The following is a 9113-nucleotide window of genomic DNA, read 5'->3' on the forward strand; positions in this document are numbered from 1 at the left end:
CATGATACTGGTTAAAGTCACTGTTAAATTTATATTGTACTCCGTTTTTCTCTGCTTCTACTTTCGAGTGAATTGACTGAATTACAAGTTATGGATGATTTGGGATTAATTTTCGATCACTGGCCAAATGCTCAAGATAATACTCGTGCAAGAAGTGTTAATGGAGTCCCACCTCATCTTTCCAGCCTCCAAAAGATAACTGGTCGAATTCCTGTAGCCTTCCACATTCCATGAGTGAACATATCTTATACACGTGATCTACTTTTCCTGGTTGCCTTACCATGGTCAAGCTGACCTTGAGTTCAGCCACCTAATTTCCTGTAAGGGAATTAGGAGATTTATTAGTTTCGTAGAGCCACCGAGAGATGTGACACGATATGTTTTCTGCATCTATTTATTGTACCTTTTTTCTTACATAAGAATAAAGTGTTTTTTTAACCAAGTTAAATTGTGATTTGATTTAAGTTAAATATTAAATAACTAACAATTGTCCCAAAAGGTGCAAAGAGAGAACGATAGGATTAATTGTTGAACTTCTCTAGAAGAGATGTTGGTTCAAGTGAATTATTAGGCAGTATAAGAGGACCCCGAGTTTAAATATGGGCTACTAAAACACTCTTATAAGCTCGCACTCTTTTGAAATTGATTACCCATAAATTAACCACAACACTCAAAATAAACAGATCTAAACCAACGAATATGACGATATGAGCGTGGCTTAAACCCTGGAACCATCAAAATCATGGAATGTAATAATGATAAGAATTTACATCTCTTTTTAGCGTAAAATTACCTTAAGTTAAAAAAAAAGATAAAGTCAACAAGTTCACAACCTCTCGCTTTGTAGCACGAAGAGAATTTCAACAAATTTTAAGAATTAAATAAGGTGAGACTGAATAATCTGAACAATGCCATGAAATGGAATGGAATGCAAATGAAGACTCAGCCGTATTGTCGTGTAAAGCCTTACCCTTTACTTCTTTACAGACTTGAGCTTCACCGCAAGAAATAAGAGTAGGAGCAAATTCTTCACCCTCTGCTTTCACATCATCGTCCTGTAGCAAACAGATCTCTTTCATTTAACATCAAACATGTTAACCCAGCAGCACCAGCATTATCATCTTTCTTTTGCCAGAAGAAAGATAACATCAAACATGTTAACCCAGCAGCACCACCATTATCATCTTTCTTTTGCCAGAAGAAAGATAGTGAAACGACATATTCATGGCTCGAAATACTGAAATAAGCAGGGACAGGTAGCAAAAGATTCCCAAAGCATCTATGCATCTCATTCATATGCTACAGTAAACCCATCTTTTGTTGAAATTTCAATGCATAAACACATTGCAATCAGCGTAAATACAATATTACAAATGCATCACCCTTTCACAAACCCGCCATCTATTGATTCTTAATGAGCATTCAATGCATGAATAAGTCCATCCAATGCTATAATAACCAACTTTTATGTCTTCTCAATGAAATTTCAATGCATGAATACATCTCATTCATATGCAATACCAAATCCATCTTTTCTTTTCTCTGAGTAAAATTTCAAAAGCATGAACACATGCCATTTCATATGCACAATAAACCCAACTTCTAAAATTTCAATGCTTGGATGCATCCCATTCATATGCTACAGTAAGCCCATATTTTCCTTAAATTTCAATCCATAAACACATCCATTCATGAGCCTGCAATGCAAGAGCATTATCCCTATTCAAAAGCAAAGAAGTAGCAAATATAAATGCCAGTGTTCCACAGTCTTGACTGCGCAAACCAATCATTGTCATTTGAAAAATCAAGAAAATAAAGACGATGACGAGTTAAGGAGATGATAGTGACCCTTTCTCTGGCCTTCTTCGGTCGCCTTTCGCTCGGGAGGCTTCATGCTCGCACACATAAAGAAGAATGTCGACTTCAAAAGCTGCAACGTTGTCCTGCGGCGGAACAAAATTGGACAACCCAGTTCCAGAAATAGGATCAGCCTAAGATTTCCCCTAGTGGCAATCTGGTCAGAGTTTTTGCATAACAGGGCCAGGTTCAATGCACAACACAACTCGGATGTGAAAAGACGGCAACTCAACCAATATTTGGAAAAAGCAATCAAAGTGCAGTGCATGCTTGCCAGATGCGATGCGCGGCGAGGGATAATGAATCAAACACTTCAAATCAATGGTTGAAAGTGTCTCACCTGATCGAACGAAGCAGGGTAAAAGGGTAGATGATTGTTGATGCATAGGAAGGCCTATCGGCCCAATTATAGATATTATATGAATGTATGATGAAACAGTGAATGGAGATTAATAATTTATTAAAATAGTTGATTAATTTAAAAAGTCAATTTTAATTTTAATAATTTAAAATTAATTTGAAATTAAAATTTTCAAATTATATTAACAAAAATTAAATTAATAATTTAATTATTATAAACATTTTTATAATAATCAACATGGTTTTGTTCATTTTTTCTCCACTCATATTTTTCAATGGCATCTTATACTCTTGAAAATTATAATATTTATGGATTGAATTTTTTAATAAATATAAAATATGTACCAAGTGTATGGGATAATGTTTTGTTATTTTTTTATTCAGTTTTATTTTTTACTTTTTAAGGAAATGTTGGTATGTTGTGATAAGGTTTTAAGAGTAAATAACTTATGATTACAAGGCATGAAAAAATATGCATTACATGAAATTGAAACACTTTAAACCACTTCAAATGTTTCTCAAATACAAGCCATATAAGCATAGAAAATAATAGAAATGAGCATACAAATATCAACACTCATCATTTCATGCGAGATGCAAGAATATATAATTAAATTGAGATTGAAATTGATTCATGAAAAATTAATTAGATCATAATTGTGATTTAAATATAAGAAAAAATTTCATTGAAATGAAACAAAATAACTCACTTTTTTTTATATAAAGTACTAAACAAACTACATTCAATAGAATAAGTTAAAAGCCAATTTATTGTACAACTGGTGCATGCATTCAAAGAAAGGCCTATGAGGATTGCACAATTCATATTTAGTATTTTTGCTAATTAATAGGGGGCTATTTCCCAAGGAAACAATGTAAGGAAATAGGGACTTGGGCAAGCCAAATTTTGGTTAAGTATTGGCCTGGGTTTGTCTAGGAAGCTATGAGACAGATAGAGATAGTGCAGAGCATGCTTGAGCTTGAGCAAAGCATTGTAATCTTCTAATATTTTCTGACTAATGCAATATACAGATAGCATGGGTTTTTAGCTGTGGTTTTCCCAGGAAATCACTGTATAATGTGTTGATTGAATTATTTATCTTGTACGCTTCGTGATTTCGTGATTGTTTAATTTTTCCCACTAATGAGTAGAGTAAATTCAAGTATTTTGTTTTAGTAAATTACAATTAGCAATTTGAATCTACAAGTAATTTCTACAACATCCACTATTAAAAACCAAATGGAGACAGAGTTGCCACTCTTTCGCTAGGGTAATAACAACTACATAAACAATAGTGAGAGTTTTAATTACAACCAACAAAGACCACCAAGAGGGATAACAACTTACCCTCTCTTGAATACCATGGCGCAACCACCAGCATGGAAAGGAGAGGACCTGTGAATAAAAGAACAACAACTAGGAAAGGAGACAACCACCCTGAAAAATGACAGCAACAACCACAGAATCTCCTGGGTCCCAAACAAATCCTTGAGAGCATAACCATGCATGCAGGCCAACACATGTGTTTATCCCCTCACCACATTGGCCTTTCAGCTTCCGCCGCAAGTCAGAATAGAAAACATGACTGTCACCACCCTCCATAACATCTCTTATCATCGCTCAATACACCAGACTGTTCACATACCATATCTAGAGCATGATAATTATACCTGCCTTCTCTAGATGCATCCTCCGTCGGGCCATGAGCCCAACACCTATCCTCTTAATCACACGCATGGGAAACAGGTGGATGGGAGTGGGGATGCCAAGGCCCCCTCATCTCAGAGTCGATCGCTCCCATTGGAAACTAAAAATGGCAATTAAAAAAATCATGCTAAAACGTAATCATTAATTAAATTATAATCAATTACAATTAATTATTAGAATTATAAACTTGAAGTTGATGATAAAACATAATCATTAATTAAACTATAATCAATTAAAATCAACTATTAAGACTAGATTAATAATTCTAGTCTTATGTATATGAAATTTGAATATAATTATATTTATCTATATTTTTCTCATTGATAAGCTAACTAATGCTTTTGGTAAAATTTTAATGCATATTTTGTTTTGAGATGTTGACATAAAAATAGAGGGAATATAAAATGAAAAGTGATGTATATAAAAAATAAAATAAAAAATATGTGAAATTTAAATTATTTATAAAATTGAAAGAATATTTTTAAATATTATAATTTTATTATATATTAATCAGCATAGAGTGTGATTTTATTATAAATATACAAAAATAAGAAGAAAAAAGTGTTTTTATTATATTTTATTATATTACTCTTTATATAATTTATTTTTAAATAAATTACTTTATTCCTCTTTCATCTTTGTTACACTAAAATTTGTCACCATGACTATTTGCAGTTAGTATGGCTCCATCAACTGTCATACTATCCTCCTTGGCAAGTCTCATACCTCTGCTCTTCATGTCAAACTCCAAGAAAGAGAGAAAGTCTTTAAAAATCTATATATCTCTGGGTACGCAGTTTCTCTTAGCCTTACCTGCGTGTACGCACTCCAAGTTCACAATACCTGCGTACTTGTACGCTCTGTATGTAAAGCAATGGGTGCGTACTCCTGTAAAGGTCAAAAGGCGCAAGTTTCACTCCAAAAAAGTTACTTGTGGTCATTTCTAGAGCCTTCTAGAAGCTTGTTTGACGTGTATGGAGCATCTCCAGATGGTTCATGTATCCCTACCAAAGAGGAACTTATCCCATCAAGAGGGGAGTTATCCCATCCAAAGAGGGGCTTATCCCATTGATGGTGGACCTGAATAACTTCCTCTAGAGCACTATAAATACAGGCATTGGGCCAAAGGGAGGGAGGTTGAAAGCTGAACATTCCTAAGGGTAGATGCTGCTGGAATTAGGACTCCCTTGTAAAGATTGAGAGGAGAGATTCCCATCCTTTCCTAGCCTTATTTGAGAGTGGGTGAGCTGATCAAAGTAAAGGAAAACTCTTGCTGGACCCTAGAAGGGACTTGCACAACACTAAGGCTCAGGTTGTAATGGTTCCTTTTGTTACCTTTTAATGCAAATGAACTTATTTTTCTCAACAGATTGTTATTCATGGTTTGTTTCATATACTCCTTGGTCTGTATGATGGATATGTATTGTTTTATGAGTTTATCAGGTGCTATTTAATCTTTTGGCTTGTTAGTGAATGCAGGTTTCGAAGAGAAGGAGGAGCTCATCCGGATCGGCGAGGCTGGACTACTACAAAGCGTTGGACTAAAGGTATGTTAAAGATCCCCTGATTACTTGTATTTGCAATGCATGTTTAGAGAAAGGTAGCTTTATTTGTCTTGTTTGTCACTAGAAAGCTTTTGCTTCTAGGGAGGTCGGTTGAGTCCGCACTAACGACTCTTTCCGCATGACAATCTTCTTATTTCAATATAAAACTTATTAAAATTAATTTTCTTAGCCATAATTATATCCATTTCTAACCATAGCACCATTTCATATATTTATAAAAAATATCATTATTTAGAGTTAACGCTTTGTTCTTTAATTAAACAAATTTATTAATATGGATGTGGATTTTATATGATATTTCCATATATATTTTTGTAAAGTTTGAGTGATTGGTTTAAAAGTTTGGGAGTGATTTGGATTTAAAAGTGTTTAATTTATATATAGTTATTTATTTTTAGAATGAAATAAAGATAGGTTAATTTAACATAACCATATTATTTGTGTTTATAATTAATCAATACATAGATTTAATTAATAAATTAATTTGAATTATTGATTTATTAGAAAGCATTTTTTTCTTAATTTTATTTTTTTACATATAGCTTTTATAATTAATAACTATTAGATATCTTAACTCAACACAACCATATTAACATTAATTAATAAAAATTAATAAGAGTTAGTTTACAAAAATTGGTTTGAATTATTGATTTGTTTTATTTTGAATACAAGATGATAGCCATGATATATCCATGTCATGAAATTTCATGGGTGACATGGGACACATGTCAAAAAAGTTGAAATAAAAAACCCAAACTTTTAACCCAATCACATGGTAACAAATTATATTTTTTAGTTAAAAAGAATACTTTAATTATTTATAAAGTTAAACATTAGAAGTTGTTATGGTCAACATTAAACTATTACTGGTCAATAAGAAAACGTTAAACTATTACTGGTCAATAACGTTAAACTATTACTGGTCAATAAGAAAATCGATTGCTATAGTCCTCCATTGGGGGACTAATTTAACTGGTCAATAAGAAGATTGATTGATATAGTCCTACATTGGGGGACTAATAAAAGACATAGGGTATCACAAATGATAACATTCATTATAGATATTTAGGTGCTAAATCAATTAATTGATTGGTGTAGTTTTGTGAGGTAGCCAACATAATACCAATGCCATATGCTTCTATGCATAATATATATTTCATCCTTCATGTCATATTGATGTTGCTCATTTATCATGAATGATCAACCTATCTCAGTTTTTAATTAATCACTTGGTGTTTCTATTTTGTTGAATGATCTATGATTTAAAGGTGACAACATGCTTCCATCTTTCCTATACTATAATTACAAGACATGGAAACCTATTCATTACATGCCATTGAAAAAATTTAAACCATTTAAAATGTTTCTGAAATACAAGACATAAAATCATATCCTATAACAAAACTGAGCATGTAAATATCAACCATCATCATTTTAAGCAAGGTGAAAGAATATTTAATTAAAGTGAAATTTCAATTAATTCATGCAAAATGGTTAGATCATAATTTTCATTCAATTACAAGAAAATTTTCATTGAAATCAAATCAAATAACTCACTTTACTAAGTACTAAGGAAACTACGTTCAAAAGCGCAAGTGAAAAGCCAATCTATTAATTGTTAGATCAGAGCATACATAACACACATCGGATTTATACTCAGAGACTTAGACGGCAATAGCAGAGAACAATTTCCAGAGACAGACAAATGGAGAAACAACAAGATTACTCAGTCAGAAACAACGGAATAGATAAAACAATCACTGGAGAACAAAAATCACTTTGCATTACATAACAGGCTTGGGCCTTGGCTTTCTTGCTTTCCTTGGCTAGAGAAATTACAAATTTATAGAGGCTGAAGAAGGATCTAGAATCCTGTATGTGATTCAGATGGAGATCTAGAAAGATCTAGAAACTAATGGCGGTGTGGAGATCTAGAAAGATCTGATCTAGAAGGATCTAGAATCCTGCGTGAATTTGGCTTCACACTTAACATTCTCCCACTTGAAGCCAAATAAGAGTCATCAAGTCACACCGAGTCCTACCATGCCTCTACATAAATCACGTTTATTTCGTGGTAGAATCTTAGTGAGCATATCAGCAGGGTTCCTATTTGTATGGATCTTTTCCAAGCATAATTGTTCTTCTTCCAACACATGCCGGATCCAATGGTAAAAGCATTCAATTCTTTATGTACACCATAAAAGCATTCATAATTCCAAATCCTCTTGAAACATAAGAGCTAAAATTAAAGAATTTAAAACAAGGGAAGGTAAGCATTGAACAAGTTATTAACAAAGCTTATGAAAAAATAAATTTGGGGTCACCACTTGTCACTACTTGGGTTTATTTGGGTTTAGTTTATGGTAAAGTAAGTCCTTTGTTATTAAAACAATAGGTGAAATTTCAATTTGATTTACTATTATATTTGGGTATGTACTTGCTCTTCAATGTTGATCTATTTAAGTATTGCTACCCACCATTGTTTGATGAAGAGTAAAGGTTTAAATGCTAGTTGATTTAGGTCTGGAACATTTAGAATTATTACAATTTGATGAAACCATTAATCAATGACTCAAATGTACTCACAAATAAAGTTTTAGCACCATTGCAATTTGATAAAATTATTAAACAATGAATGAAATGTACTCACATATTATTTTTTTGTATCGAGTTTGAGCTAAACAATAACCACGTTAAACTAATTGGCACACCCTAAATTAAAAAGTTTAGATTCCTCTATTGTTCCCTAAAGAGAGGGCGCCATTGCATTTTAAAAGGGAATGACTGAATAATTCCACACCTCAGATCTAAAAAAAAACAATCTACATCCATCTCATGAGTAATACCTGCAACTCTTCCAATAATCTTTCTAAATACAATGATCCTTTTCTAAGTTGCAATGTGATATATTATCTTGAGTTCCAAATTACAAAACACAACTTTTTCAAATATAACTGCTCTAACTTGTGGATGATGTTTTGATTATGGGCATGATAAATAGGATCACTTGGATGGCTCTATCCCATATTTTTGTCAGATTCAGGAAGGCTACGGGGCTTCTTATGAAACTACAGAAGTCTATCATTTTATATGGTAGTTGCATGCTGGAGGATATTTCTTACATCAAGAACTTATTTGGTATTGGTACTGAGATATTGGCATACCTGGGATATCATATAAAACCCAACAAATACAGGCTTAATGAATGGATGTGGTTAGTGTATTGGTATTATAAAAAGATTTCAGGGTGGGAGAACAGATGTATTTCACTGGGGGGACATGTTATTCTCTCACAATCTTTGATTACACAGTTGGGCGTGTATTGGGCTCATTTATATTGTATCCCGAGTTCCATCATCAAGAAACTTAATAGCATCATGGCACAATATATCTGGTTGGGTGGTATCTCCAAACATAAATATCATCTGGCTAAATTAGCCACTATCACTACTGCAAAAAGAATGAGAGGGTGGGGTATACTAGATTTGAGGCTATTTGGATGGGCGATGTTACAAAAAGCACCGTGGAGGGGTATCTTTGGAGGCGGAATATGGGGTAGGATTATTAGATAAAAATATTTAAAGGACATGGATTTTGCTGTTTGGATGTGTCGGGACCTCATA

This window comes from Pinus tabuliformis, chromosome Q (genome assembly GCF_031772625.1).
Source record: "Pinus tabuliformis cultivar Carrire ecotype Pingquan chromosome Q, CPIR1, whole genome shotgun sequence".
Taxonomy (NCBI): Eukaryota; Viridiplantae; Streptophyta; class Pinopsida; order Pinales; family Pinaceae; genus Pinus; species Pinus tabuliformis.